A 22,985-nucleotide genomic window follows, 5' to 3' on the forward strand; every position below is an offset into this window, starting at 1 on the left:
CAGGGTGACCTGCTGAGGTAAGGAGGCTGAGTACTGACGTGTGGTCCCGGTAAAGGCTGGGCAACTGATGGTCAAGAAGAAAAGAGACGTAGAGATCACCTACTCCAAATTCCCTCTCCTAGAGATGAAGAATCTGATGTCTAGGGTGGGGAAGGGACTTGGCCCTGGTCACATGACTAACGTAATAGCGATAAAACTGGAACCTAGGTCTCTGGACTCTTAGAAGAGTGTTGAATCCAGAAACCTGCCTGTTCATCAGGAAAATCCAGTATAGAAAACTTCTCTTGAAGAGCAAAAAGCTAATAATAGGAAGCAAAACGCGTTTGGGCTCAGATCTGTTTGGACTGGTTCATTCCTACCCCAAATACCTGCCCTTGTGTAGCCTCTGGCTACAGGGGTTTAAGCCTGCGAGTGTGGTGCAAGGGGACAGTTTCTCCTTCTTTAGAGGACATTGCAATGAAAAGAGGGCTAGCTGTTCCTGGAAATATTTAGGCCCAGATTTGCCAGAAAGCAGACAACCATGTGGGGTTGTTTCTAGTTTAGGGCATGGCAGAAGGGGGGCGGGTTATGGGATGGAGGAGGAGACTGTCCCTGCCACATGCTTCAGGAATCTTCCCTCTCACTGACAGTTGTACAGTGACTCAGGGAGGCAGCTGGTGGTGGAGGAGGAGGCTCTGCTCACACATAAAAGGCTAAGAGTGACCTGAAGCCAAACCACACAATCGCTCGCAATTACCTTACGTTTCTTTAAATTATCTACACCATGACCTGGACATGTCCCCTCTTCTGCCATGATTTTCCCTAAAGTTGTGGACCTTTAATGACCTCAAGATGGATCTAACATAGTTATTTTTTTTCTGGAGAACTCCCCCCGCCCCGCCCCACGCCAAGCTCTTTCTTGTTCTATAAACCCTACAGAAGGGACAAGCTCAAGCTGCCATATTTGTCCCATGTGACTCCACCTCCCACCCCCACCCCCAACCCCCAACTACAGCTGATTGGACCAGAATCAGATCCTGTCTCAATGTTGAACTATCTATTGGCTGGTGTAGGGGAGGAAACCTTTTCCCCTTTTCCCTTCTTGGTTCTTTGGCTGGTCTATTAATTAAATTGACACAAGACAGATTAACAGGAGAAAAAACGCACTATAATTTTGTATGTACAGGAGCTCATAGAAATATGAAACACAAAGAAGGGACCAAAGCAGGCAGCTTTTATACCTTTTAGACAAAGAAACAATAAATTTGTGAGGAATTGACAAGACAAAGAAGTTTGGGATTGGGGTAGTAAATTGATGAAGAAGTAACAAAGTTTGTTTGTACAGGTTCCCCTGCTGTCCCAAAGTAGAGCATTCCTATGAAACCTTTCATAAACGGAAATGGTATAAAGCAAAGAAGTCACTACCTTAGGACCTATCTTGCTAACAAATACACAAAATAAATGGAGATAAGGCACAGATGCTTACAGACACAGTTCAAAGCTACGGCAGCTTGATGCCAAGATGCTGAGTGTGTTTCTTGGTGGAGGAGCTTGGCGGCACCACTCTTGCCATTCGGGGTGCACGCTGCCTCTATAACAGCCCACTGCAAAACAATTGCTGGATGCTGCTTTTGCTTTTCACACATTTTTATAAAAGCGAAAATCTTCTTCATATTTCTTCCAGTTAGCAAAAACAGATGCAAATGTGGGTCTTTCGTAAAAGTGAAGTGGCGTAAAGCGAACTTTCCAAAAGTAGAGGATACCTGTATAGCCTTCTCAGCTCTAAATTCCCTATCTCTGGTAATAAGGATGCCTTCTATCTCCCGGAACAGGGAAGGTACCTTTCATATGGGAGATTTATTTCTGCTTTCAGGGAGCAAAGGAGGGTCAGAGTATCCTTCTTGCACTGGCTGCTGAAGTAACTTTAATTCAAAATAATCAATATGTCAAAGTGGCATAGGCCAATCAGATTCACCCTCTCAAGAATTTAAAGTACAGAGCCAGAACTCAATCGGAATTCAAAGATTATTGTGGGGACTTCACCCACAAACCACAGGCTGAAGGTATCAGGAAGCAGAGAAGCTTCTTGAATAAGCTGCAGAGAGGAAAATGGCAGCCATTGTAAATAGACAAGATGCTGTGGAGGCCTCAGAGAAAGAGAATCAAAGAGAGTGTCTACCTTGAGCTCTAAGAGTTCGAATTTCCCAGATCCAATTTCCAAGAGACTGGGCTTTATTTCCATGAGCTGCACTGTAACCTTATAATAATTACCTCCTTTATTTTGGCTTGCACGAGTGCTTTTCCATTCTTTGCATCCAGTAAACCCATCCTAAGATGCCTTTATCTTCATGTCATCTGACTTTACATATTATAAAAATGATCATTCCCAAATCTCCAAGGGATGGCCCTGGAGTTGGTGGTGGTATCTAAGTCTCTACAGCTCCCATGACAATTGCCTTGGCAGAATGAAAGACCATTAAGAAGCTGAGTGAGGAGAGAAAGGAGGAAAGTTCCACTTCTATAACTGCATAAAGTTTCCTAGAGAAAATGAGCCCGGAAGCCGAAAGAGGGCATCTAGTTAGTGATGGAAAGTGTCTTCCATCGACTTGGCTTGGTCCCTTCATTCATTCTGTAAACATTTATTGTGCACAAATGTGGGCCTGACCCTGGGTTTGGTGCTGAGGAAACAGAAATAAAGACAGTTTCTTCTCAGAGTTTAGTGAGGGAGGCAAACGTGCTGGCACTTTGTTGGTTGGTTCTGCAACTAAGCCTTTGTTAGGGTCTGTCTTCTGTGAGAGTTATTTATCTCTGTGTCTGTCTTGTCTATGAGATGAACAGTCCAGAAAGAACAGGGACCCTTGGTTATCAACTCTCTCCCCTACCAAGACTTGTGCAGAGCCCGGCACCCAGGAAGTGATTGGAGAATTGACTACAGGGTCTGGGCTGTGGGTTGAACTGTATTGCTCCTCGATGGCCACTGATGGTGACCCTGGCCCTGACCTGCTAATCTTGGAAATCTGTGCTCCTGGGTCACAAAAGGACACCTCAGAGGGGTGAGAAAGGTGGTTAAAACCACTCAAATCCATGTTGGGGAAAGGACTCAAAATATGTGCCCTCTGGGTGTGGGTGAGTGGTATTATAGAGAGGTCCCCCAGGACATACAGATAAAGCCACTCATCTGGGAGATAAAGCCAGTAGCAAAACCAGTTGTTGAAAGCTCATTGGATGCTCTAAGTTTTCTAAGGGAGTCACCAGACTTAAGAATCTAACGGGTTGTAGTGAGGATCAGAGATACTCCCAGGAATAAAATGTCATTAAGAACTAAATGTATCGGGGGCTTCCCTGGTGGCGCAGTGGTTGAGAGTCTGCCTGCCGATACAGGGGACATGGGTTCGTGCCCCGGTCCGGGAATATCCCACATGCTGCGGAGCGGCTAGGCCCGTGAGCCATGGCCGCTGAGCCTGCGTGTCTGGAGCCTGTGCTCCGCAACGGGAGAGGCCACAACAGTGAGAGGCCTGTGTACCGCAAAAAAAAAAAAAAAAAAAAAAAAAGAACTGAATGTATGCTTTATGACCTGTATACATGAGGAATGAGTTAGCAGAAATGGGGTAGCTTTCATGGTGTCCAGGAGAACAAAAGCCAGTGAACATGAGTGTTTCTAACTCTGGCAGGAGGTGAGGGAGCCCTGACCAACCCCCATGGGTACCTGGACTCGTTGGCAGGAATTTTTCTAGAGCGGAGACGTAGGTACCTGGATCCTGTGGCATGTATGTTAACCATTAAAAGCATAAACCAACCTCCTGCCCCCACATTCTGCCTCAATACCATCCAAACAACTGATTCCAGGTTGTTTGGGAGCAATGCTTCTCAAGACAGTTCTGATTTACCATCAATCTCTTAGGAGGTTAGTTGACACGAGTTAGTCCTCTAGTGCATCTAAATGTGAGAGCATCATCTCCAGGCAGAGAGCAGGACATTTTTTATTCAACACAGCATGAAACCAAGCGTCCTAACAGCCCCAGCAGCCTAATATCTCATGCAGAAATGATGCATCATGTCACCAAGCCACAAACAAACTCAAGATTGACAAACGGGGAACTGCAGGGGGAAAGCTGCAAAAGTGAGTTGATAACAGGCAGTTCCCCCAATAAGCTCTCAAGGTGCTGAGACTGGGTCCCATGTATTTACCAATACAGCTCACATATTTTTAATTTGTTAGAGATTCAAGTTTAACTAAATTGCTAAGGACCTGTAAACTGTCCTTTTCTTCTGAAGCTTCTGCTTTCAGCATCACCTACCACCCCACATGCTGGCAAAATCTAAATTTAGCCATCTCCTTCAACTATGTCAGTAATCACAGGGGCTAGACTCACTTGATAGGGGTGATATTATAAGTGAAGTCAAGAAAGAACACATCATTAAAAATGTTCAGGGCCAGCAAAATGCCTTTGAAATGGCTTGCTTTTTAGCTGGAAATGTGAAATAGCATAGCGGCATGATGCCTGCATTAGGAAGATAATAGAAATGTAATGCTATTCCCTATGCCACTTTTAAAGCCACGGGCAACTCTGGGCTCCAACAAATTAACAGACGGATGTTCTTTTCTTTAAGAAAATAAGATTTATTGGTGAAATGGAAAGCACGTCACTTTTCCTCGTCAGTCACCTCATCCACCCCTTTAACAGCTCATATACTACTAACCTTGGGGTTCTTTCCTTCTGATGAAACCTAGGTCCTTCATTCCCCTTTAAATCTGACAATCAAGCCGTCAGCACTGCCATGGGAGCTGAGAGTGACAGTGTTTCCATCTCTAAAACCTGGTACATTTTGTTCTAAACGAGATTCCAAGAAGGTCTAAGTAGGAAGCCATACTGTGAAGAGCCCCAGCTCCAGCAACCCCGAAAGAGGGTACAGGAGAAGGGCCCACCTCTGATCAAACATAAGTTGACCCTAAAAATTTTTATATGGTTGTATTATAGTTATAGGATCACACTAGGTGCATACTTACAAGGCCCTTTCTTTGTGTGAGAGGTAGTATAAAGAATTCTCCAGGGACACTCATCAAAGACCAAACCAAAGTTTCCTTAGGAAGGACAGCCCCTCACAACAAAAAAAATATTTGGCTAAAATGTCAATAAGTATCAAGGTCGAGAAAGCCCGGAGTAGATGATCTCTAAGTTACCTTCAAGCTATAAGAATATCTACCCTTCTGCATGAGTATTAAAAACTCACATGAGCATGTGTAATTAGGACCCCCTGAGTTCGATGGCAAGGCCCAAGGCACTTATCTCAGGTACAAGGAGAGCATCCTGTTTCTGTCCCTACCTCCTGGGGTTCACCTTCCAAGCTAAGCAGACCCAGGGCCATCTGTTGCCATCTTATCTGTTACCCCAGCATCAGCAGAACATTCATCGTCAAAGAAGGCATTTTCAGTTAGAGAAGCTTGATGGGGGTAGGGACAGAGTCCATAATGGCATCACTCCATCAGTCTGCTAGGTTAACACTTGTCACTGGACTTTTCTCACTGCCAGATTTCCCTCATTATCTGGTGAACTCTGTTCCTGTCTGTCAGCATGCCTGCCAGGGACCCAGGAGTGCAATCTTACTTCACTGTCTCATGTCCATTTCTTTCCCCCTTTAGGACTAGGATCTGCCAGCTCTAAAGACTCACGTTCCCCTGAGCTGGGGACTCAAGCTCTTCACTTCTCCCTGGAGACTTGGATTCACAGTCCTAAAGAGAGCATCAAGACTCAAGCTGTGAGCTGGGCTTTAGAATGCAAGGAAATGTTTAATGTGAATATCAATGGCACATGTGGTGCCACTTCTCCCTCCTGCACTCATGGCAGACATCAATAATCAATCACAAAACTTTTCCCATTTGAACTGGAGCATGGCTAAACATAGCAAAGGCAGGGGGATAAGAACTTCAACTAGATTGTAAGTTCCATGAGGGCAAGGACATGGTCTGTTTCATTCACTAGTCTATCCTCAGAATACACAGGAGTGGCCTAATAAAAGTTTGTTGAATGAACGAAGAGCCTCCCAGCTCATGGTTTCCCTAAGATGCACACTGCCTGCCTGACTCCAGGGGTGAATGGACTCTAATCTGTAGCTCATGTTCTAGGCTAATGCTGGATAAAGCAGCCCTGATGAAGGAAGGGAAGGAAGGAGGAAAGGTGATTTAGTGAGCAATACTCTGGTAAAAAAGGAGACTGTGGGAATGATGGTTTCCATTATTTCCAAAAGAGGGATAATAGGTATAAGTGAGAGCTTTGAAAGAATCTGGTACTTGTGTAACTTCCCCACATATATTATTTTTTATTATCCCTTTCCTGTGGTGATTAGAGAGCTTTAGGTATTTTAAGCTATCATGTAGTGAGTGCTATGTTCTAACAGCTTTATAAACATTAACCCACTAGACAATCACAAAAGGTCGGTTCTCTTTTCACCCCCTTTTCTCAGAAACCAAGGCTCAGGGTGATTAATTACATGCCCAGATGCACTGCTAGTGGGGGACTCAGCTCGGATTCATACGTAGGCCAGTGTGCTTGCAAAGCCAATACCACAAATCCTTCAAACAGAAAGAGTCTGAGTGCTTGTGTTTGGTGGCTGCAGGGTGGGAGAAGAGGGTGTTCTGGCTCTCTGCCAAGTTTGAGGAGCGAGAAACCCCAAGGTAGGGAGTGGCAGGGGAGCAGCTGAGGACCTGAGACCTTAGGGAAGGCAGAAAACAGTCCCATGGAGTTGGCCTGGATAGGAAATAAATCCTTAGCACCCAACTCTGGGAAACTCCTGGGGGCAGAGGGATGACTTAGAGGTCCAGAGTAGTCTATTATATTCCTGGTCCACTGCCCCATCATCCCCATCATGCCCTGCTTACTGCCCCACCATCCCCTATTCTACTATCTATCACCCTCTGGTGCACTGTCCCACCATGTCCTGGTTGTCTCCCCCACCATTAGCGCTGCCTGATTTAACAAATAAAAATACAGGATGGGGGGTTCCCTGGTGGCGCAGTGGTTAAGAATCTGCCTGCCAACGCAGGGAACACTGGTTCAAGTCCTGGTCCGGGAAGATCCCACATGCCATGCAGCAGCTAAGCCCGTGCGCCACAACCACTGAGCCTGCGCTCTAGAACCTGCGAGCCACAACTAATGAGCCCACGTGCCACAACTACTGAAACCCACGCACCTATAGCCCATGCTCCGCAATAAGAGAAGCCACCTCAATGAGAAGCCCGCGCACCACAATGAAGAGTAGCCCCCGCTCGCCGCAACTAGAGAAAGCCCGCGCACAGCAGCGAAGACCCAACGCAGCCAAAAAAAATACAGGATGGCCTGCATTTTTACAGTTAACTCTGAGATTCAAATCACAACAAATAATTTTTCAGTATAAGTATGACCCATGGAATATTTGGGATATACTTATACTAGGAAATTATTCATTGTTTATCAGAAATTCAAATTTAATTGGCCATCCTATATTTTATGTAGCAATTTTATCCATTAGAGAGCATCGTTACTGGCTGGCTGCCTCAACATCCCTCATTCTACTGCCCCACCATCTCCCAGTTTACTGGTCCACCATCCCGTTCCACTGCCCTACCACCCCCAGCGGAAGCTCCTGAGTAACTGTCACGTAGCCTGCCCAGAGCTGCCTGGTGATCTTTCCCCATTTTAGCCTCTCCTGGAGCCCTCCTTGAAGCAGTCCGCTGCAGCCCTGAGGACAGGGCCCTAAGCATCCTTTCCTAAATCCCTCAGATCCTCCCAGGGGCATGAGACTCGGAGATGGCAGACTCAGGCTTCCTGTGGGGGTGATGAGGGGGCTTCTGGCTGGCAAAGTAATCAACCTGATGAGCCAAGAAACATTGCCTAACGGTTTGGAAAACTTCCTCACTTCCCTGGCTCTGGACCAAAACAATCATTTTAAGGTGTTTCAAGGATGCGGGTGGGGGATTGAGAGGACGGTGGATTGTTGTTTTTCCCCCAGACTTGCCAACTGCAGACAGGATAGGTTACTGAGCCGTGGAAGTAGAATTCGCCCGGGAAGTGATGTGCGGCCGCCCCCTTGAGCGCGTGCCTGAAGGCTGTGAACCTCGGGGCTTGGGGCTGGCGGGAACTAGTAGCTCACTGCCGCTGGGGTGCTCCGACCCCTCCCTTCAGACAGAACTGTAGACAGGAAAGGACTCGGCCTTCAGGCAGGAAGCCCATGAATTGAGGAAGACAGAGCAGGGCGCGAGAAGGAATTGGAGAAGCTGCGTTTTCTGTATTCCACGATCCTTGGTGTTTTATCACCCAACACCGGCACGCATGCACATGCGCACATGTGCGCGCACGCTCATGAAGCCATGAGCCTGCGCATGCTCACAGCACGGGAGCTGGGAGCTGCTGCTTACGCCTCTTATGCTGCTCACTGTCAGCCAGTTGCTTTCCCAGTCTAGGCCTCCGTGTGTTCATTTATCAAATTTAGGAGAAGGACTAGAATCTCTCAGCCTTGCCTGTAAAGGTCTCGGAGTTTGGAATCCCCACCTGACTATAAACTCCCCGAGGGCAGGAACTTGGCTTCAATCCCTGGGTGCCTGAGCGCCCAGAAACCTCAGGAGAAGCCTCTGGAGGGTCCACCAATGCCAGCTTCTGTTTGTGGCCGCTGTCCCTAGACATGGAGGCTGCCCACAGAGCCAGAGGTCTTTTTCAAACGTGAGCTGGGACCCATCCAGGCTACTCTGGCAGAGGCTGAAGGAGGAACCTACTTCCGAAGTCAGGATCCTGAATTCCCAAGCGGGTCACCCATGGCACCCTGCGCTCCAGTGCCTTGGGACCAAGCAGGAGACCCAGCAGAGGGTGAGAACACATCTGGCAGGTCCCACCCGGAGTCATTCACACACTCACAGCCACTGCAGATGCCTTTTGATTTAGCTTAATTACACCATCTGCCCACATTAAATGGTAAAATATCTCAATCACTCCCGTAATCCCAGAGGGAAGAAAGAGATAAGAGGAAACTGTCATCCCTGGAGTGGAGCTGAAGGACCCTGCCCCACCTGTGTGACTTCTCTCCCTTCATGAGAGACAGCCTCCAGTATTTACAAATTCTTCTTTGTCTCCAAAACTCTAACTCCATCTGTTGCCTCACTGCTTCCTTTTTTTTTGCGGGGGGTGGGGGGGAAGGGGAGGAGCAGGGCTCACGCATGTCTGACCATGAATAGGAAAAAGATCGGAGCTTTTCTTTGTTTTCCCTCTGCCTTTGGGTACTTCAGTGCCTGTGACACTGTTCTCTTCCAATAAGTCTGTGTTCTTTTGGCCCTCCCTTAGCTCTTGGTTCTGCTGAAGGAGCCCTGTGCAGCCACAGGAGGGGAGACTCTGGCAGAGCATCACTGAAGTGACCTGTGACCCTCACTCAACGCTGCAGGTATGTGACCAGAGGCTGAAGGATGAGGGATAGGGTTTGTGTGCCAGTTGGGTGGGAGAGTCTCCCAGGGCAGAGGCACCTTAGCAGGGTTGCTGTGGACCAGGGGATGGCTGTTGCTTTGCTTTGCAGTTCCAGATAATAAATTTATAAGCATGCTTGTAGTTGTTCAAGCTCTAGAGGCATTGACTTACTATCAGTAAATTCCTAAGACACTGATGAACTTGAGGGCAGTATAAAACCAGGGAACAGAGCTCAATAAGGATCAACTTTCAATCATTAAATTCCTGAGACAGAAGCTCAAGGCAAATGTAAAACAGGGTGACGTTCCTACCAGGTATCCCCTTTCTAGTATCAAGCTAACCCAGAAAACTATATACACTACTATGTATAAAATAGATAACTAATGAGAACCTGCTGTATAGCACAGGGAACTCTAAGAAAAAAAAAAGACAAATAAGTACTAGGATATAACAACGTGATAATATAATTGACACTGCTGTATGTTCTGTATGTAAATTAAGAGAGTGGATCCTAAGAGTTCTCATTACAAGGGAAATAATTTTTTTTCTTTTCTTTTGTATCTGTATGTGATGATGGATGTTCACTAGATTTATTGTGGTAATCATTTCATGATATATGTAAGTCAAATCATCATGCAGTGCACCTTGAACTTATGCAGTGCTATATGTCGATTATATCTCAAGAAAAATGGAAGGGGGAAAAAAAGAAGGTTGCTTAGTAAGTGCAGAGCAAAGGGACATTTTGTCAAGGCATTAGAAAATTGTAATGAACTATGCCGGGCCCACAGCAATCTCTTTATCCAGAGCCAGCGTCTCTTTAAGGTGCAACTGGAGCCACACTGACTGCCCCCTTTCCAGGGCTCTAGGCAGATCACAGACCTTCAGTTAGCATATCCCTTTTTCAGTCAGCTCCAGCACTATTGATTGGGCTGCAAGTCTCTTTAGCTACATTTCAGTCCTGGTCACCTTTTTTGGTCTTGAGTATTTCCCAATCTCTTCATTACACATCTACAAAGCATCATTTAGAGTGGATTTTTTCTATAAATGACTAAATGTATCTCCTTTTTTGTTAGTTTTAGCTGTTTTACTTTCTTGAAAATGACTTAAGCTCCAGGTTCTGGGAATATCTTTCTATAGCACCTAGGTATAAAGAGTCCTTGCCACTCTCTCTCAGACAGAATTTTTATGTTGTTTCAGGGTGCTCTTGGGTGTCTGAGGCTTAGCTCAGCCATTTGCTAGCTGTGTTACTTTGGGCAACTAAACCTCCATGAGGCTTGGTTTCCTTGGGACAAAATGGGGATATTAATGATCTCACAAGGTGTGAGGATCAAGGGAGACCATAAAGTGTTGTTATCTCAATCATGTATTGGAATGGACTGTGTCCTTATGATTCTGACACCAATTCCAGTGTGTGTGGGGGGGTGGAGTTTCCCACACCTCCAAGCAATTCTCAGACACCAGCTTGGTTTCCCACAGTTTAACTCAATTCTGACCCTATTTACCTGGAGATGGGATCAGATCCCACACGACAAGGACTCAGTCCTATGACACTGCCCCTGAGCTCCCACTTCAGATGCCAATCACAAGTCTGGGTTGTCACCTGTATTTGTGACCACACTGCTGTAGGTTGGAGGTTCCAAGCCCCTCCTTGAGTTCAATTAATTGGCTAGAGTGGCTCACAGAACTCAGAGAAACATTTTACTTACTAGATGACTGGTTTATTGTTTGTAAAATGATACAACTCAGGAAGAGCCAAATGGAAGAGATTCATAGCACCAGGTGTGCGGAAAGGCTCGGAGCTTCCCTGCCCTCTGAGGGGACCACCCTCCAAACCCCGTCCTTTGGAATTTTTATGGAGGTTTCATTACATAGGCGTGCTTGATTAAATCATTGGCCATTGGTGACTGAACTCAATCTCCAGCCCCTCTCCTCCCCTTCCTGCAGATGAGGGGGGCAAGGGAACTGAAGGTTTCAACTCTCTAATCACAAGCGTGGTTGACTTCCCTGGCAGTCAGCCTCCTTTCCTTGGATGCTTTCCAAAAATCACTCCATTAACATAACAAAAGACACCTTGATTGCTCTTGTCACAGGAAACTCCAAGAGTAGTTTTGTGCCAGGTAATGGGACAAAGACCAGACATGTATTTCTCATTATAGATCACAATATCACAGTTCCCGTTATGGTGACTGTCATCAGTCAGGAGCCTGAAGGGATGCTTTCCCAAACCGAATATGCTTACCTCATTTATTCAAAAAGCATTTATCACGCACCTACTATGTGACAAGCATCATACCCTGATAGAAACAATTTTCGTAAATGTTGAAAATAACTACTTTGCTGTGGGAGGTGAGGATAGCATATTGATAACTAATATTGGGAATTTACTGTGTGCCAGAGTACTGGTTGCAAGCATCATTCTGTTTAATCCATATAACAATCCAGTGAGGTAGATATTTTTATTATCCCCATTTTGCAGATTAGCACACTGAAGCTCAGAGAAAGTAACCAAATTCCTTAAGGTCATACCGCTCGACTGTGGTGTATTTGGAGCCCAGATCTTTGTGGCTGCAAAGATCATGCTCTTAACCACGGCTTCAGAGAGGTATAGATTACAAATGCAAAATCAAGATTGGTAAAAATTAGGTCTCCTTGCACTGTATGTGTGATTCTCTTCCTTGGTTATTTAAATTTAATGTGTTGTATTCAAACATGACTGTGGGCTGGGTGGGTAGGTAGAGAGAGGATCTCCTCCAGTAGGGTGAAAGTCATGAAGGAATCCGTCAGGAGGACAAAGAAGATTCTCAGACCAGAACTCAGGAGATAGACCCTAGGTCTATGCAGAGGGAATTCCCCATCTGGGGAGTAGGGCAGTGGGTGTGGGTGTGGGCTCCAGGAAGGTAGGTTTGAAGATGGCATCCACCATTTTGGAGCATCTGGGAACCAGGAAGGGGGGCAGGGCCAGTGAACCAGGAAAACTTGCCATCTCCCTTAATAAAATTCCAGACCTCCAAAACTAGTAGTAAGGGGGCCAGGCCTCACCGCATCTGACTCAGAGATTCATACCTAACCCCGGGGTTGTCTGGATAATGACTGCTGCCTCTCCTGTGGGCTTTCACTTCCAAAGGTCCAGCCAGAGAGAAGGCACAAGGCCGTCTTTGAAGGCCATCCCTGAGTGGGCAGGGTATCTTGAAATCATGTTGCATGGTCCTGTTTCATTGTCTGCATTTAATTTTCATTTGTTATTCCTTTAGTCAAGTCTTATCTAACTGGCCCTTCCTGGTTTCTGCCAGTCAAAGTGAAAGGTCTTCTGTTCAGGCTCCAGCATTAAAGAGATTGCAGGTTCCCTGAAGCTCTGCCAGGCAGAGTATACTCTGCATTCTCTTCAGGAGATATACTGAGAATATATAAAGTGATAATTCACTGAATCACTTGAGGCCCTGACCCCACCCTCCCACCCTCAGGCCCAGAGCAACTGATGCTTCTGCTCTCAAATTCCTGATAATGGTTCTGGGTGCTAACCATCATCTAGCACCTCATACCCAGAGTGTGTCCCTCTCCTGGGGAACCATTAGCCTAGCATCGCAGGACATTTTAAAGAATGCAGAGCCTCAGGCCCACCCCAGACCTACCGAATCAGAATCTACATTTTAACAAGATCCCCAGGTGATTCATATGCACAAGAAAGTTTGAGAAGCACAGACCTAGGGCAGGGGATCTTAACCTGGGTTCCATGAACTTGAATGGGGAAAAAATGTTACATCTTTATTTTCACTAACCACTAACCAAAATTTAGCATTTACTTCAACAGTGGATGTAGGCAACAAGTTACAGAAGTATTAGCAATACCTGTGACTTTGTCACCAATAGAAATCATGAGCATTTTCAACATTATAGTTGTTTTAGATATCTTGAAATAGCATATATTTCACCACTATTGCAAAATTACATTAGTTATTAGATCTGAGGCTAGATCACACTGTTTGATAGTAATGAAGTATATATATTATATGATAAAAATTTAAAGTATTTTTGATAACTATCTCAAAGGAATTGACTTCCTATATAATCCTATGTATTTTTTTTTAATACACTAGAAACTTTATTCTAGAAGGGTCCATAGGCCTTGATGGAAGAAATTTTCACATATTGAGGTTAAAGGGAAGTCATTCTGGCTTATACATGATTGGACTTGAACTTTATGCTAACTAGAACAGCCTGTCCAACATGTTTTATATATCTGCTTTAACCATGAAGAAAATAATGCATTTAAGAATCAGAATGGAGTAACTGTTGTTCAGGCATCCAAAATGAAGCCAAGTAGCCATTGTGGATGTGGATTCAGACACGTTCCTGCATCACTGAGAACTTGAATTTTCTGAACTGTATCAGACTCAAGGGTACCACCAGCAGTTGTCAAAACAATATCTGCTAGCAGCTGCCAGCTGCAACCTTATGGTCTCATCATAAGGTTGTAACTATGCATCATTTCAGAGCCCAACCAAGCCTTGCTTAACAAGCACTGTTACTTCTTGTCAGCTCCAATCCTAATTTCTGACAATTTATGTAAGTCTTGCAGCTTGGGGCTATATAAGCCTCCTCCATTTTGTAGTCTGGTAGAACACAATTCAAGTGCTTCTTGAATCTGTCTCTGGGCTATAGTCCTCAGTTTGGCTTGAATAAAAGACTTAAAATGCCATGGTTAAAGATCTGATTATAATGCAGTTGACAAAGAAATTTGGTTATCTTTGATATGCAACATTGTAAGATAACAACTAGAATTATGACTGATAGTATTAAACTAGGACATAAGAATTTTAGAAATTTCATATAATTTCTAGAACATTTATGTTGATAAAATTTACCCATACAATATAACTGAAGATGGTTTATTATCATTCATTTGACAATGTTTCCCATGTAATTTAACATATCAAATAAGCCTAATTAGTTAATATCTCTTTAATAAGGAGAGAAAACAGATCTCTTGAGGTGTTCCAGGGACCCTTTATAAAAACTCAAAATTATTCCCAGGTCAATAACACTTCATTTAAAATTTGATTTCTTCAAAGTTTGTCAAACATATCAAAAATGTTTTAAAATACTTGGTCAAGTAGGATCATAGGTCACTGTTAAACAATACTTAGCTATCTATTCAACCAAGTGACAAAAGATTTCAAAGGCAAGTACAGAAAGTTACAGCAGATTACTTAAAAGGTAAAGAAGCTTTTACAATCTGTTATCAAAGGCAGATCAATAGTTCAAGAAAACTTTGTCCTCTCAACAGAGAAAATAAAATTCCAGGTTTGCACCAGCTTACTTTTGATATTAAAATTCACTCACTCGGGAATTCCCTGGCAGTCCAGTGGTTAGGGCTCTGCACTTCCACGGCAGGGGGCACAGGTCAGGGAACTAAGATCCCATGCGCTGTGCAGCATGACCAAAAATAAAAAAGTAAAAAAAAAAAAAAAAATCACTTATTCAATTAAATTCATTCCAATCTTAACCAGCTTGACTTTTTCCCTCAGGGTTCCTTTTTCACAAACCTTCTATAACTTCCTTTTTTACCTTCTGATTTTGTCCTGTGCTTTCCCTTTCTCTCTTTTTTTAATTACTCTCTCTATAGGACAAACTTTCTTTTCCCTAAACAAAATGCTTTTCCATTCCTTATACCTTTTTTCCCTTGTATATGAATGTTTTCTTATTAATTAGTACGTTTAATTACATACACTAATTAGAATTTTTAACCCTTAGAAACATTAATTTCTAGTGAAAACTAAGAAGTAAGCAATTGTAAACTGCTATACCTGCATTTTTTCTTGATTGACAATATGAATATGTCTCATAATTTCTAAAAACATACATTCCTCAATAGCATATTTTTTCCAGTGTGGTACAAGACATGTTTCCAATAAACCCAAACATCTTTAGTTTTTCTATAATAAGGCAAAAGTAGGTAAACTTAGACTTATTTAGCAATTAATGTTTCAGTATTTTATCTTATTTGGAAATGATCTAGACAGTCAACAAATTTCCATCATTTAACTTAGCAAACTCTAAAGTTTTAAGTTACCAAAAAGAGAAGAAACTATTTTTAAGTAGACATACCATAAAACATAATTATTCTTAAAGAATTCACCTAAAAACTCTTAACCCATTTACATTTATTTATTTTATTTCTTCCCAACAATTATGTTTAGATTACCCATGAAAACCTCATGAGACATTAGACAAAGTCAGCCATCATCTCAAGCTATTTTTCTTCCTGACAAATTTTGTAACATAGGTAACATGATCTTATCTGACTTCCAGTAAACCTAGGTACAATAAAAGTATTATACTTAATGTTGATGACTCTAAAGACATGTCTGCATTGAACCAAGAAACTTAAACTAGCTTTAACATTTTCCCAGATCACATGAAGCTGGAATTCATTTGGGTTAGTTTCTCTTATATTTCTGAGAATTTATACAGGCACTTAATTTTCTTTAAGCCAACAAAATAGAGCTCTTTTACAAATACCATCTACAGGTATAAATTACCACACATCTATAGCACATGTATATAGACATGTATATAGACACATACAAACACACAAACAGATGCAAAGAAACCACACAGTCCCATTCCAAAATTTCATCCATGAATCAGATACAATAATACAAAACCCATCAGTTACAATAGAGGTTGAATTCAAATTGGATTTCTGGAAGATGGAACAAATCAAGGTCATCTGTTTAGATTTTTAAACCCTCTTTACTAACATTTATGGAGAAGACACTTAAGATTTATATTTGTCCTTGACAAGTCAAGTTTCAATAACGCATCCCCCTTTTGTTGTTTCTTTTGATAAGAATTACCTTCCTGAAATTTGCTTTTAAAGAGCTGGCCTAAATAAGAGTTCCTGGAGAAGACCAGGTAGAACATTTACATCTCAAAGGTACAGGGAGAGAAATAGAAGTTCCTCCTAGGAGGACTTTTGTTCCCTTAAGGCCAGAATTTTTTTTTTTTTCTTCAATAATTACAAGCCTCTTAAGATAAATAGGGGAGGTTTTGGGAGTGGTAAAAAAGATACGTGGGCTTTGAATTGTTTCTGGAGCCACACCTCTGGTCCTGTAAAGACTAGATTTGTAAAATCAATGATAGCTGTTTTTAATTCCTCAAAGACTTGGGTGGCCACCTAAATGATAGACCAGTGGCCTCTCATCTTGGTAATCCATTTACAGAAATTTTTGAGGATCTTCCCTGGGTTTAAGACTTCAACTATGGTTCTCAGTTTGGCCTTTGACCTGAAGAGAATCACCTACAGCCTCAGGTGATCCCATTTCTAAAGGTACTGTTTCAATAGTCTTCAAAGCGGAAAGGCAGTTCAGACAGAGAATTACTAGAATGAGTACGCAAAGGAGGATGGAGGGGAGCAGTAGTTACATCAGTCTTATAGGTTTTTTGTTTTAGGTACCTATTATATCTTTAATCTTTCATTAGCTTTCTACAACAAATCCTTCAATGAAGCTATTTTGAAAATGTGAAGCCTTTGGGGGCTTTTGCATAACAATTAAAATAGGTACAATTGGTTAAGATGAGCATTCTCTAAAATTTTGACAATTTAGAAGTCTTTCCAATTCAAAGAATCCATTGTCTGGCCACTGACAAGTAGTATCTTAATAGCTATTCAAACCAATAAGCCTTTTTATGGCTTAACCAAGGACATAAGAGGCATCCCACAAGAGAGTGCAAAGGATGCAGCCCTTGTAAGATCCAGAAATTTCATTCCCAAGGATAGTCTAAGACAGTAAAGACCTTCCATGTACAAGTGGAAACAACAAAGGTTGAGACCACAAAGGCCCGTTATGGACTGAGATCCCTTGTGATGAACTCCCCTGAGAGCTGACATGGTTGGACAAAGAACAGTCAGCTCAGAATCCCAGTCTATTCAACTGACTGCCAAATGTACACCAGTACATACACCTGCCAGATGGCAGAAACCGGAGAGAATAATATCCTCACTGGTCAACAAGTCAAGTTCCCAGGACATATAACGAGATGAAAGGAAAACCTAATCAGACCTATGGTTTTCCTCTTTATGACAAAGGACACAAAAAGACAGTGACCATCTCTGGGAGGAGGATCAACAAACCAAGGGTACTCTATCATATTTCAAACCAAGAATCCAAGGAACTGGCCCTACAAATATTTTCTTCCACTAATCTAATTTTAAAAAGAGAAAAACTCTTACCACTCTTATTTTCAACAGACCCTGCAGGCAGAGATCTGGGAGACTGATTGACATGGTAAGAATTCTTACCTTCTGCCGGCTTTTGTTAGGTGTCCTAGGATTTCTTAACTGCAGCAGCTTTGGGGCGAGTAGTGTCCGGCTGAGATAGGAAGGGGCAGGGCACAACCTTTAAAAGAATGACATAGCCATTGAAGACACGACATAAACTGGTTAAAACCAACTAGGTCCAAGGTGGCAGTTGAGTCGACTTCCACTAGACCTTGAGCCTCAGTATTGTAACACATCAGGAAGCTAAATGACACACCCACAGGTGCTATGACAGTTCCAAGGCCGACTATAAAAGGTCAAAAAGTGGGCGGTGGCCCGATTCCTGGAAATCCCCACCCCTTCCCCAAAATAGCTGGAATACTCCTCCCATTCATTAGCCTATGAAATTACCCACCCCTATAAAAACTAACAACCCCGGACCCTGGCGCCGCTTGCCTTCTGAGATGGCCCACATTCTGTTTATGGGGTGTGTATCTCCCTGAATAAACCTTCTTTTACTTTATCATGGATCGCTCTTGAATTCTTTCCCGCGCAAAGCCAAGAACCCACACTCAGTGGCCGTTCCAAGGACTTGCCTGAGACCTGGGATGTGACCATCCTCTCTGGCCCCACTTTCTTTCCTGCAACACAGCCTGTAAAGTTGCATTCCACCTTCGTTGCTGATTGTCAGGGAAACTGGAAGAGATTTTCCTCCTCCCTTCTAGGTTCTTCTGGCTGGCCTAAGAATTCAATTGACATGAGACAGAGTGACAGGAGAAAATCAAAGAAAGTTTAATAACATGTATGCATGAAAGAGACCCAGGAAAGCTGAGTTAACTCACCATAATGACCAAAGCCCTCACCTTAAATATCAACCTCAGCTAAAAATAAAAGAGGATGTTGAGGGTGGTGAGAGTCAGTTATGGAGGTTACCAGGAAAAGCACAGTAAACAAGGGAAAGGTTGTTATGCAGACTTAAGTCATAGCTTTCTCCACTGATGAGAATTTCTAGAGATTTGGTCATCCTCCTCTTGTAAGTATAGAGAAGGAGACATCCTTACAAATGGAGATTTCCCTTATACATATAAATTTCTTACAAAAGGCCAATTCCTACTTGGTTTTCAGAGCCCTTTCTGTGTCTGCTGTTTCTCAGAAAATCAACAGATTAAAACAATATGCCAAAGAGACATGTTTTATGGTGGCAAATTCTGCTCCCCTACAACCCAATCTTGAAAGCCCCAGAAATCACATGCCTCCACAGACAGGTGGCCATTGGAGTAGCCCTGGCTGGCAGCTAGCAGTCTACCTTGATGGCATCTTCCTTCTCTCTTCATTAAAAATTGGGTTTGATGGGGTGCATGCCAAGGAATAAAACCAAGATTCCAGGTACTGTTTGCTGTTGTCAGTCCAGCAAGAAAATCAGAGGTCCAGTTGGGTGTCAGGAAATTTTTTTAAAGCTTTGGAACATACCTATGGTTGTTACTTTAATCACTCACCCTCTATTTCCGTGCAGTGATCCACAGTAAAAGAGGAAAATGGCTTGTGTGCCTGTCTTTAGGGACAGAAACTGAAACCCAGTCCCCCTAAAACAGAGTTCCCTGCGGAGTTTATGATTAACCTCTATATCCAAAGCTTTATTTTCTTTCTTATCCCACCCCTCTTCCCCTCAGCATTGAGGAGCATCAAAGAAAAGGGGGGACTGAAACTGAGCAGGACCCTGTGGGGCCTTCCTGGGTATAAGCCCCTCCACGTCTGTCCCCTGCTTCTTGTCTGACCTTCCCCAAGTTCCAAAGAGCAGGCTCAAGCAGTTAAGAATTAGAACAATAGAGTCATAGGACCCCTAGTTCCGCCTCAAGGAATAGACATAACAATCTGGTGCATATCTTTGAGTTGTCCTGCAGAAACTAAGACCCCTAGCTGGTGGAAGATGGTGACTACATGCTAACCACCAGCACGTAGACCCCAGACTAGTTGGAACCAAAAGGTTGATGATTAAGATTCCCAAAGCATCACCCTGTTACCTCACCACCAACCAATCAGAAAAATGTCCAGGAGCTGATCATGTGCCCTGCAACCCTCACCACTAATGCTGCCTTTAAAAACTCTTGCCAGAAAGTCACTGGGGAGCTCGGGTCTTTTGAGCACTAGCTGCCCGTTCCCCTTGCTTGGTGCCCTACAATAAATAAATGCTGTACTTTCCTTCACCACAACTGCGGGGTCAGTAGATTGGCTTTCCTACACTGGGGCGAGTGGACCGGAGTCCAGTTCGGTACCAAGAGGAAGGAGTCACTGGGGACTCTGGCTCCCTTGCAGCCAGGGTGGAGTGAGTAGGAGAGTCTTGGGCATGAGAGTGGGTGATGGCAGCTTTAAGAAGGAAATCCCATTGGTGGAGGGTCACTGGGCCTAAGAGAATGGTTGGGGGGTGTCTGGGTGAGATGTGACCTTGAGGTATAAGAGCAGGCCTGGGCTGGTCTCCAGAGCTCCTTCTTCAGAAGAGAGAAATGGCCACTCTTTGGGGAAGCTCCTCTAGCCATGGTGGGGAGAGCAGGAGTAGCCTGGGTGAATGTCTTCCCCAGGTCCTCAGCTTGGGGCAGGATGGGTACACAGCGGTTCTAGGAGTTCGGATGGCTCAACAGTCCCCTGCTCTTGGGGGCCTTGAAAGAGGTCCTACAGGATCTATGGAGCTGTTTTGTGAGTACAACAGGCTTTAGCCTTGAAGGCCGGGCTCTCCTGGAGAAGACTAACCGCATGTTGTTCTTTATGAATAATGATAACAACTTCACAAATCACATAATATTTTGGACATTTCAAAGCTGCCTTAAGGCAGCCTGATGTAGTAGTGGAAAGAGACCAACATTGAAGTCTGTTTCTGCCCATTAAAAAAAAGAAGAAAAAGAGAAAAAACCAGGGAAAACTGTAAGCCAAATGGCTTTGCCCCTCTTGAGCCGCAGTTTTTTCATCTGAAGGTGGGGAGAGTAATAACCAAGGACACCACCTCACAGGTTTATGGGGGATCAAATGGCACATGGGTATGAAAGATGAAGGGCTGTGCTATGGATATCAAAGGCAGTGTTTTCTCTGAGCACTTTTATCTCCTGTGTTAGATTCCTAGGTCTGGGGTAACAAAATGCCATAAACAGAGTGGCTTAAACAATAGAAATTTATCTTCTCACAGTTCTGGAGGCTAGAAGTCCCAGATCAGGGCCACCTCAGGGTTGGTTCTGAGGCATGGAAAAAGGAGGGTCTGTTGCATGCCTCTCCCCTAGCTTTTGGTGGTTTGCTGGCAATCTTTGGTGTTGTATGGCATGTGTCAGCATCACCTTCAACTCCACAAGGCATTCTGCCTGTGTGTGTGTTTATGTCCAAATGTCTCCTTTTTGTAGAGTCACCTGTCATATTGGATTAGGGACCCAACCTACTCCAGTATGACCTCATCTTAACTGATTACATCTGCAAAGACTATTTCTAAATAAAGTCATATTCTAGATACTGAGAGTTAGGACTTCAACATATGAATTTGGGGGGACACAATTCAACCCCATTAACCCATTGGACCCCCCTTGGCACTGGGAAGCCAAGGAGAACACACATTGTGGTCAGGTGCAGGGGATGGGGTGAGATGGGGAGGTTCTAACTCTTTTATGCAGATTCAGCACTCAGCTGAACTGAGACTTCCACCATCTCTTTTATGAAAAACTTAAACATTTATTAAAACATATTCCAGATACAGAGGATATAAAAATGAATAAAGGGCTTCCCTGGTGGCGCAGTGGTGGAGAGTCCACCTGCCGATGCAGGGGACATGGGTTCATGCCCCGGTCCGGGAAGATCCCACATGCCGCAGAGCGGCTGGGCCCGTGAGCCATGGCCGCTGAGCCTGCGTGTCTGGAACCTGTACTCCGCAACGGGAGAGGCCACAATAGTGAGAGGCCTGTGTACTGCAAAAAAAAAAAAAAAAAAAAAAAAAAGAATAAAATATTGTCCTGGACTCCAAGGGAAAAGAGAGAGACATGTCTCTCAAATAATCAAAAGGCAGTATGATTCATGCAGTAACAGTTTTATGTGGCAAAAAATCGGGGGTCCAGGACAGGATTGTCCAGGAAGGCTCTTGGGAGGTGGTAGCATTAGCACAGAATCTTTGGAGATGGCTAGTTTTCCAGGCAGACAGGAGGCAGGGGCATTTCAATCAGAGGAAAAGCACCATGGCGTGCAAGTATAAGAGCGCAGCTTGGCCTGGCTAGATGTGTGAGCTATGGGAGACAGAAGTCAAGCGTAGGTGGGGTCACATATTAAGGGCGTTATCCACAACCTAAGAAAGTGAACTTTATCCTATGGCAAAGCCATGGAAAGCTCTTTCTAGCAATGATTTCATTAGTTGCAACAAATGAGGCCAGAGTGGTGGCAGGAGCTAACATAATAGCTGGCAGATAGTAGGTGCTTAATAAATAAGTGAATGAATGAATGAATAAATGGCTTTTAAGCAGCAGAGTGGAATGAGAGGAGAGATAAGAGTGGGATGAATGTGGAAGCAGAAAAATATAGTCAGGATCATTTACTGTAGACCAGGCAAGTGTTGTAAAGATCTGAATGAACCTCCAAGAAGAGGAGGGATGCCTAGAGCCTTAAATGTGTGGAAGGTGGGAAAGGTGAAAAGATGGATAATTTTTAGGGCCCTAGGGCTGGAGGTCGAGAGAGTTCCTGCTTACTGAGCTCCATTATCTCTCTGAAGTCTGGTTCCTGAGGAAAAGGAGAGAAGAGGCTGTGGAAGCCAGCAGTGAAGAGTGGGAGGAGCTAAGAGCTGGGCTCAGCAGCCCCAAGGTTAAGGGAGATCCTGACTGTGGTCATGAGCCAAGCATGGGGATTTGGAAGGCAGGTGCAGTAGAAGGAAAAAGGGGGTCTGTAGTGGGTCTAATAGTGTCCTCCCCAAATTCATGTCCACCCAGAACCTCAGAATGTGACCTTGTTTGGATATAGGGTCTTTGCAGATGCAATTAGGTAAGAATTGAGATGAGGTCATACTAGATTAGAGTGGGCCCTAAATCCAATGACTTGTGTCATTATAAGAGACAGAAAAGGATGCACACGGAAGAAGGCTGTGTGAAGATGAGGCAGAAACTGGAGTTATGCTGCTACAAGCCAAGAGACACCAGGAACCACCAGGAGCTGGAGGAGGCAAGGAAAGATTTTCCCCTAGAGCCTTCAGAGGGAGCGCGGCACTGCCAACACCTTGATTTTGGACTTCTGGCCTCTAGAACTGTGAGACAATAAGTTTCCCATTGTTTTAAGACACCCCCCACCCCCCCCAGCTTATGGTACTTTGT

This window comes from Mesoplodon mirus, assembly GCF_964341445.2.
Source record: "Mesoplodon mirus genome assembly, chromosome: 3".
NCBI classification, from domain to species: Eukaryota; Metazoa; Chordata; class Mammalia; order Artiodactyla; family Ziphiidae; genus Mesoplodon; species Mesoplodon mirus.